At 36.4% G+C, this 9212-nt stretch overlaps 1 non-coding gene across 1 annotated transcript; it reads left to right on the top strand.

Moving 5' to 3' along the window:
• The first annotated feature begins 5026 nt into the window (after positions 1 to 5026).
• On the top strand, positions 5027 to 5133 carry LOC128039307 (small nucleolar RNA R71). Its single transcript, XR_008193811.1, has one exon. It is a non-coding gene; the product is annotated as a small nucleolar RNA R71 (small nucleolar RNA).
• The last annotated feature ends 4079 nt before the right edge of the window (positions 5134 to 9212 follow it).

Genomic DNA, 9212 nt, shown 5'->3' with positions numbered 1-9212 from the left:
GAAAATTCAAAATTTAGTTGCAACATAAAACTTAGATCAAAATTGACCATTTTATTTGAAAAACTAGAAATTTATTTTGTCATTTAGGGAATAATCTCTTGGGAAATTATGTTAAAATCAATTCCCAAGAAAGATTGGAGAGGTCACAAGCGGTCCCGCTTAAGTTCCAATCTCTTAGACAGAATTTATTTAAACATACTAATCCCGAAAATATTCCCTCAATCATTTATTCAAACAGAAGAACAAGAAAAATTAAATATCTGATAAAATGAACGAGATTTGATTCTGTTCAAATTTCTCTCCCTAGTAATGTTTCAAACGTTGAGCATTAACTCGAAAATTACCTCTCTTACCTTGAAGTTCAATAACTCCGTATGGATAGACTCGATGAATCATAAATGGAAAGAACCTTAATCTAGAATTGAATAACAAGACTTGCTGACTTGCTGACTTGCATCAAATTCTCGAACTTGAATGTGCTTTTCATTCCATTTCTTGAGTCTGTCCTTAAGTAATTTGGCATTCTCATATGAAGACATTCGAAATTCTTCTAACTCGTTAAGTTGAAGCATATGTTTCTCTTTGGCACTTTTAAGATTCAAGTTGAGTCGTTGGAGAGCCCAATAAGCTTTGTGTTCTAATTCCAAGGGTCGATGGCAGGCTTTCCCAAAGACTAACCTACAGGGTGACATCCCTAAAGGTGTCTTGTATGATATCTAGTAAGCCCATAATGCATAATCTAGTCTTTTGGATCAATCTCATCGGTTCGGGCAAACTACCTTCTCAAGTATGCCTTTGATCTCCTTGTTTTCCAGTTCAAGTTGCCCATTTATCAACGGATGGTAAGATGTAGCGACCTTGTGTTTCACTCCATGTTTATCTAATAACCATTTCAACCACTTGTTCACAAAATGGGACCCTTCATTACTGATGATGGCTCTTGGAGTTCCAAACCTTGTGAACACATGTTTCTGCAAAAACTTTATTACAACCTTAGCATCATTTGTCGGATTTGCCTCTGCCTCAACCCATTTAGACACATAGTCTATTGCTAATAATATGTACTTGTGACCAAAAGACGAAGGGAAAGGACCGAGAAAGTCAATACCCCAAATATCGAATAATTCTACCTCAATGATGTTTGTTCAAGACATCTCATTTCTGTTGGTGACATTTCCGACCCTTTGACATCGATCACAACTCTTTAGGTAAGCATTTGCGTCTTTGAATAGTGTTGGCCAAAAGAATCCAGCTTGCAGTACCTTGGCTGCAATACGTGTACCTCCGAAGTGTCTCCCACTCGGAGCTGAGTAACAATGGTATAAAATCTTATGTACTTCATCTTCTGCCATGCATCTCCTGATCATTTGAACTACACACTTTTTAAAAAAATACGGTTCTTCCCAAAAATAGTACTTCACATCGTGAAGAAACTATTTCTTTTAATGATACGTCTTATCAATCGGTATCAAACCACAAGCTAAAGAGTTAGCAATATCAGCAAACCAAAGGGTATTATGGACATGATTTACCTTCAGTATGTGTTCATCTGGAAGCGTCTCTCGAATTGGTATAAGAGGAGAGTTCCCTTCTTGCGGCTCCAATCTAGACAAGTGGTCTGCTACTTGGTTTTCCACTCCCTTTCAATTTTGAATTTCTAGATCAAACTCTTGAAGTAGTAGTACCCATCGGATCAGTCTTGGCTTAGCGTCTTTCTTGGCAAGTAAATACCTAATTACCAAGTGGCCCGTATAAACAGTCACTTTTGTATCTACAAGATAAGATCGAAATTTGTCAAAAGCAAACACAATAGCAAGTAACTCTTTTTCTGTTACCGTGTAATTCAGTTGAGCTCCTGTCAGAGTCTGGCTCGCATAGTAGACGAGATGAAAAACTTTGTTCCTTTGCTGACCCATGACAGCTCCGATCGCTAAGTCACTTGCGTCACACATCAATTCAAATGGAAAATCCTAGTCTGGTGTGAATATTATGGGTGCCGAGACTAATCGACTCTTCAAATCGTTGAAAGCTCTTAAGCACTCCTCATCAAATTTAAACGTCATGTCCTTCTCCAATAATTTGCATAAAGGTTTAGCAAATTTGGAGAAGTCCTTCTCCAATAATCTTCGATAGAAATCAGCGTGGCCCAAAAAGCTCCTAACACCCTTTACAGATATTGGAGGTGGGAGTTTCTCAATAACATCTACCTTTTCTTTATCTACCTCAATTCCATGTCTTGTTATCCGATGCCCTAGAACAATACCTTCTCGTACCATGAAATGACAATTTTCCCAGTTAAGCACAAGATTTGTTTCTTCGCATCGCCTTAGTACCTTCGCTAGATTGGCTAGGCAATCATCATATGTATCTCTGAATACTGAAAAATCATCCATAAAAACTTCCAAATATTTCTCAACCATGTCAGTAAAAATAGACATCATACATCTTTGAAATATAGCAGGTGCATTACATAAACCAAATGACATTCACCTAAATGCAAATGTACAATACGGGCAGGTCAATGTTGTCTTGTGCTGATCTTTCGGTGCTACTGTAATCTGATTATACCCCGAGTATCCATCAAGAACATAGTAATAGTCTTGCCCTACGAGACTATCTAGCATCTGGTCTAAAAATGGCAAAGAAAAGCGATCATTCCTAGTGTCCTTGTTCAGCTTTCGGTAATCGATGCAAATTCTCCATCCTGTAACCGTTCTAGTCCTTATCAACTCGTTATTCTCATATTTAATGACCTTGATACCTCCTTTCTTTGGCATGCACTTGACTGAACATACCCATGAACTATCTGAGATGGGGTAAATATACCCGCATCTAACCACTTGATGATTTCTTTCTTGACTACGTCATTCATGATGGGGTTCAGTCTTCGTTGTCCATCAATCGTCCCTTTGTCTCCATCTTCTAAGATAATCTTGTGCATGCATATAGATGGACTAATTCTACGAATATCGGCTAGGGTCCATCCGATAGCCTTCTTGAATTGTTTCAACACCATGATGAGTTTATTTTCTTGCTCAGTAGTTAATTCTGCTGAATCAATCACAGGTAGAGTAGAAGAATTACCTAAATAAATATATTTCAAATGTGAGGGAAGTACCTTCAGTTCTAATTTAGGTGGCTCCTCGATTGACGCTTTTGGTTGGGCATAATCCCTTTTCTCTAACTCTAAAGGTTCAAAATGGGATTGCAGATTAAATCCCCTTTGGTTAGTTTCTAACAATGCTAAGTATTCATCCTTCTCTTCATCATTTGGAGGATTGATGTCAAAAGTTGTTCCAATGGGTCCTCAACATAATTGAGTTCCTTCTCCACGATTAAATCCTCTAAATTGGACACTACAGAACAATCAACAATTGTGTCAGGAAATCGCATTGACTTAAAAACGTTAAATGTTAACTGACCATCCTGAACACGCATAGTACGCTCTCCTTTCTGCACATCAATAAGTGTCCTTCCAGTTGCTAAGAATGGTCTTTCTAAGATGATTGACACCTCTTTGTCTACTTCAAAGTCTAGAATCACAAAGTCAGCATGAAAGATAAATTAGTCTACACATACCAATACATCCTCAATTTTTCCTTCTAGATGTGCTAATGATCGATCTGCTAATTGAAGTGTAACCGTAGTAGGTCTAACTTCACCTATCCCCAACTTCCTAAGTATTGACATGTGCATCAAGTTGATACTCGTACCCAAGTCACATAGTGCCTTACCACAATATGTTGCTCCAATATTGCAATGTATGGTAAAACATTCAGGATCCTTCAATTTTTGGGGTAGTTTGTCTTGAAGATATGCACTGCATTCCTTCGTTAGGGCTACTTTCTCAAATTCTCCAAGCCTTCATTTTTTAAACAAGATATCCTTCATGAATTTAACGTAGTTCGGTATTTGTTCAAGTGCTTCAACCAACGGGATGTTGATATGAAGTTGCTTGAGTACATCTAGGAACTTCTTGAATTGAATTTCCTGCTTCTGGTTCTGAAGTCTTTGAGGGTAGGGTGGTGGAGGTTTCTTTACTGGAACTGGTTGATTCATTTTTTGTGGTAATTCTGTAACTAACGGAGTTATTAGTTGATCAAAATTAGCTAGTTCAGAAGTTACCTTATCGAATTTTACAGATTCAATTTTTGGTGAAACTAGAATTTCAACACTCGGTTGAAGTTCCTCTGAGTCTTGAGCGTCAGCTGGCTACTTCTCAACTTCGACAGAATTGGGCTCTAAAGTCTTTCCACTCCTCAATGTTAACGCTTTACAATGCTCCTTCCCTAGATTCCTCAGATTCTCCATATCACTAGGTAAAACACCTTGTGGTCGGTTTCTGAGTTCAGTTGCAAGCTGGCCCACTTGATTCTTCAAATTCCTTAGAGAGGCATCATTTTTCGCCATATATGCCTTCAATAGATTCTCTAGGCTATTGGATGGTTCAGCTTGGGTTGGTTTCTGAGCTTGTTGGGAAAAACTAGGTGGCTAGGTCGATCTAGGTTGGACATAATTGTTACTGGTTCCTACCCCTAGGTTACTCCAGGAAAAATTCAGGTGGTTTCGCCATGATGGGTTATAGAAATTGGATTGCAGCCCTTGCCTTCCTCGATTTTGGTTCTGGTTACCCATGTAATACACAGATTCTGGGTTTGATGGACATTCTTCGAACAAATGTCCTTCCACACAATAAACACAGGCTACATTTTCAAATTGATTCAGTGGTTGTGCTGCAAAACTATTACACCCATTAGTAGTAATATTTTTTAACATTGAGGATATTGATGATACTTGAGATGCGAGTGAAGTAAGAGCGTCTACTTCATGTATTCCAGCAACTTGTCTTCCTGATGTTGCTCAATTGGTTGGCCATTGATAATTATTGCTGGAAATCCTCTCAATGATTTCATAAGCCTCATTATAAGACTTAGAAAGAAGAGCACCATTAGTAGAAGCGTCCACTACCATCCTCGTGTGAGCATTGGGACCATTATAAAATGTCTCAAGTTGTATGCAATGTGGGATTTCATGATGAGGGAACTTCCGTAATAATTCTTTGTACCTTTCCCATGCCTCATACAATGACTCATCATCCATTTGTTAGAAAGCAGTGATCTCGTTCCTCAACTTAGCATTCTTGCTAGGCGGGAAATACTTCATAAGGAATTTTTCTGCTAACTCTTGTCATGTTGAAATTAAGTTTGGTGGTAATAAGTTCAACCAAGCTCGAGCTCTGTCCCTTAGTGAATATGGAAACAACTTCAATCGTAATGCATATTCGGTGCTCCGGCTAACTTGAAAGAATCACTCACCTCCATAAACAGTCTAAAGTGTAGGTGAGGATCTTCGGTAGGCATTCCATGAATTGGCCCACTGTCTGAAGCATCTGAAACATGACTGGCTTGAACTTGAACTGTTGTGCCTCAATTTCGGGTATCCAAATACTCGGATTAAGATCATGAAATACTGGCACGTCATACTATCTCAAAGCTCTATCCCTACCATCAACAATAAGGACAGAATTTTGAGTAAGGTTTGCTTTGTTTCCTTAATTCAGATTTTCGAAGTTCATCCCTTCAGTCCTTTTCTGACTTGCTTGTCTTCTTTGCTGTCAAAAAGTTCCTTCAATCTCAGGGTCTACAATGAGTAAATCGATGATTTGGTCAATACTCATAAACACCTGAAATAATCACAGAAAAATTAACTAAGTTAAAATTTGAACAGAAAAATAAACCAAAATGCAAATCTAACAACTTCACAAATAATGAATTTTTTTTTAAAACATAGTCCCCGGCAACGGCGCCAAAAACTTGGAACAACATAAATGTGCAAGTGTACACAATCGCAACAAGTAATAAAGTGACAAGTAATTGTCGAGTTATCGTACCCACGGGGACTGTGAAAAGAATTATTTATGAATGTTATTTAAAACACTTTCGTGGAAAAAATATTTTGTTTTAAGAGGGTGATTAAAAACTAAGATTTTAAACTAAGTAAACTAAATAAATAAATCTCAAATGCACGATTTCAAAATACGATTTTAATCAAGATGACATAATTGTTTTAGATTAATTACATTTCTTAACTTAGAATTATTAAACTCACGTTTATATTGTTACGAATAAGTTCACGGCAGCTCATTAATTTGCTAACTTATGAGCATACTCACCTACCAAAATCCATTTATCTCTTGACTATATCTCTATGTCAATTCAACCGATTAAGCAAATCTTAATAGGCAAATATGTTATTGCACATACTTACTTATTAAATGGAAATAATCTCTTGTACATATCCCTATGTCAATTCAAAAAATTAACTCGATTTAAATAGAACATAAAATAATATAAGGTAACAAAGTATCCTTACCTTGAAACAGTTTAATCACAATAATCTTGCAAGTTATGCAAGACAAATGTATCGTAAGATATTGTTGCTAATCTAATCCTCAGCTACCATAGATGATTAAACACGCACTGATTAAGTACTGTGTCCATTAGTTACAATTTCAATCCATTTAAATAATTAATTCATTAGTTACCTAACAATTTTAATGCAAGAATAACTTAGTCATGATTTTACTTAATCAAGCATATTACCGAGGCCTATAACAACATAAACACAATGTCAATAATTTTAACAAACGAAATGCAATCAACCTAACACAAATTAAATTCAAGATAAATTGATTAAATTAACCATTCCAACAACATAAATATTCATAGATATGTTTAGCATAACAACAACAAAAATTAAAGAGAGAGGGAACAAAAATCAAATCCGATGTTTTTCCGTGGCTTGACTAGTTGCTCCATTCTTCCTTCTCCGTTGTCCTCGTCGACCAAGGCTGCTATGAACACTTAATTGCTACTCCAAATATCTGATGAATACCCCTTTCCCAAGAGGAGAAATCAACAAGAGAGCAAGGGAATTTTGGAATGGAAAAGAAGAGAGAATGTGGAGAGAAGAGAGGAAAGATGTGAATGCTTGATGTGTGTTTTTCAAATGACCAGCCTAATGGGGTTTTATAGATGAGGAGGGCTGCTAAAAATAGCTAAAATTATCAGCCAAAGATCCCTCCCTTGGCCGGCCACACATGTGGCAAGGTTAATAGTTTCAACTTTGCTAATTTAGGCTTAGGGTAAATCTATAAAGCCACCAATTGTGGAGGGGTTTGAATACAACTTGAACAAGTCTTCAAGGGCCTCTTTGCAAACTTAAATAATCAGAAAATAAGCTAATTTGGGTCAGCTCTTGGGACAGTTTTTGGGCTATCTATTTCTTGGTCGGTTCATTTCCACTGGACCACTTTTTCATAATTAATTAATAATAATTTATTAACCCAGATTAAATTGGATATAAATTAAAATTAATTGTATTATGAATTAGTACATATAATTTTTGACCGTCTTAGACTGAAGTATGTTGCCTCGATACTTCAAATTGCTTCTCGATTCTGCTCTTCTAGTAGTGTCTGTCGAGCCATTTTTCGCCCTTTGTACAAATCTGTCGAAAATAACCAAAATTGATCAAAATTAATTATAAAAGTAACTGAAATTCAACATGTTCATATTTTAAGTGCACTTAAATTATTTTGTAAAAATTAATTATTTTTTCGACAAGAATTTTATCGAAACTGTATGATTTTAAGTTAAAAAGGGTATGTAAAAATGAGTAAATTTCCGTGTTTCCAATTTCCAGTACCACACGTACGCTTATATGACTAGAATCGGAGATGTGATTTACTGCCCAAAATTCAAAGGTGTTCCAAATTGTTATGAATCGATCCTTCAACACACGAATAATATACAAGATGTTAATATCGAAGAAAATAAATATCTAATAGGTCACCACAGTCTTGAGTTGAAGGAGTATAGACCATGGAAAATCAACATCAAAATAGAAGAATGAGTATAAGATTTTAGTAACGTTTAAGATAAAAGAAGAAGAAGAATGGAAATTTGATTATGACTAGTGATTTGAAGAGAAAATAGATAATGAAGAAAACAATGACTAATGATGGTGGTGGTACGATGGCGCGATGGTGGCCCGACAGGTGTTGCGACGGTGGAAGAAGAGAGTGAGAAGAGGAGGATGGGTGATAAAGTGGTGGTGTTTAGGTTTAATGGTCCTGGCTAACGATGGACGAAAAGAGGCCAAAATCAAAATAATGGTGGTTCAAGGTGGTGCAAAAGTGGAAGAGAAGAGAAAAGAGAGGAAAGGATAAGGATGAAACAAATGAGGAATAGACTCTCCTTAGGGTAGAGAACGTCCATAGCAAGTAAACGAGGGGAAAAGGAAGGGAGTGAAAGGTGGGGAAGAAAAGGAAAGGGAACATGTGGAGTAAAAAGAAGGCTAAGGGACGAAGGTTGACTAGCTAATGGAGGAAAGAATCTTTTCCTATATGGCAACACTAGTGTACGATAAAAGGAGGCTGATCAAAGATTTTTATAACAAAAATCAAACAAAAATTATGAGAGAATGGGGAATTGAATATAGGACCTTCAGAAAACCAATTAAGCTATTAACCATTAGACTAACTCACTTGTTATAATTTCTACAACATTTATTTTAAAAATATGGTGTGAGCTTTACTATGGTTTGAAGCGAAATTTCACCATAAAGAAAAACAATGTTAGGAAGGGATTCAAACACAGATCATAAGGGACATCTCCACCACTACTTGATCACTAGACTTGATGCTTATTTATTAACAAATGTGCCAAGGTTATCTAAAAAAACTTTTCGAGCCTGACACTCTCAGCTCAATAACCCAATTTCTACTAACCCAGATTTTGGGATGTGACAACTCTCCCCTCCTTAAAAATAATTTTATCCTCAAAATTCCCATTGTCAAGCCAATATACTTATCCACAAAATTCATAACTCTTCTTTCCAAACCGACTAACATGCTTCTGTTGCACAACTCTAATTCAAATGTAGTTCCAATACTCTAACTGAAATCTCCAATGACCTTCCTATTTACTATCACGGATTATCTTAAGGGACTATCCATAGAAATATCACTAATAATTTCCTCATTTCCAAATTGTCAATTTTACAGACACACTATTAACAACAAATGTTTAGTGAAAACAAATTCTCAATTAGTGCAAGGCACAATCTGAATGGATCATAACAATACCATCATTGATGCCAGATGCGTCTCGATATTGTTGATGCCTAGAAGAATAAACCAATCTCTGATT

The sequence above is a fragment of the Gossypium raimondii genome, chromosome 2, assembly GCF_025698545.1.
Source record: "Gossypium raimondii isolate GPD5lz chromosome 2, ASM2569854v1, whole genome shotgun sequence".
NCBI lineage: Eukaryota > Viridiplantae > Streptophyta > Magnoliopsida > Malvales > Malvaceae > Gossypium > Gossypium raimondii.
This window is presented reverse-complemented; position numbering and strand designations above follow the sequence as displayed.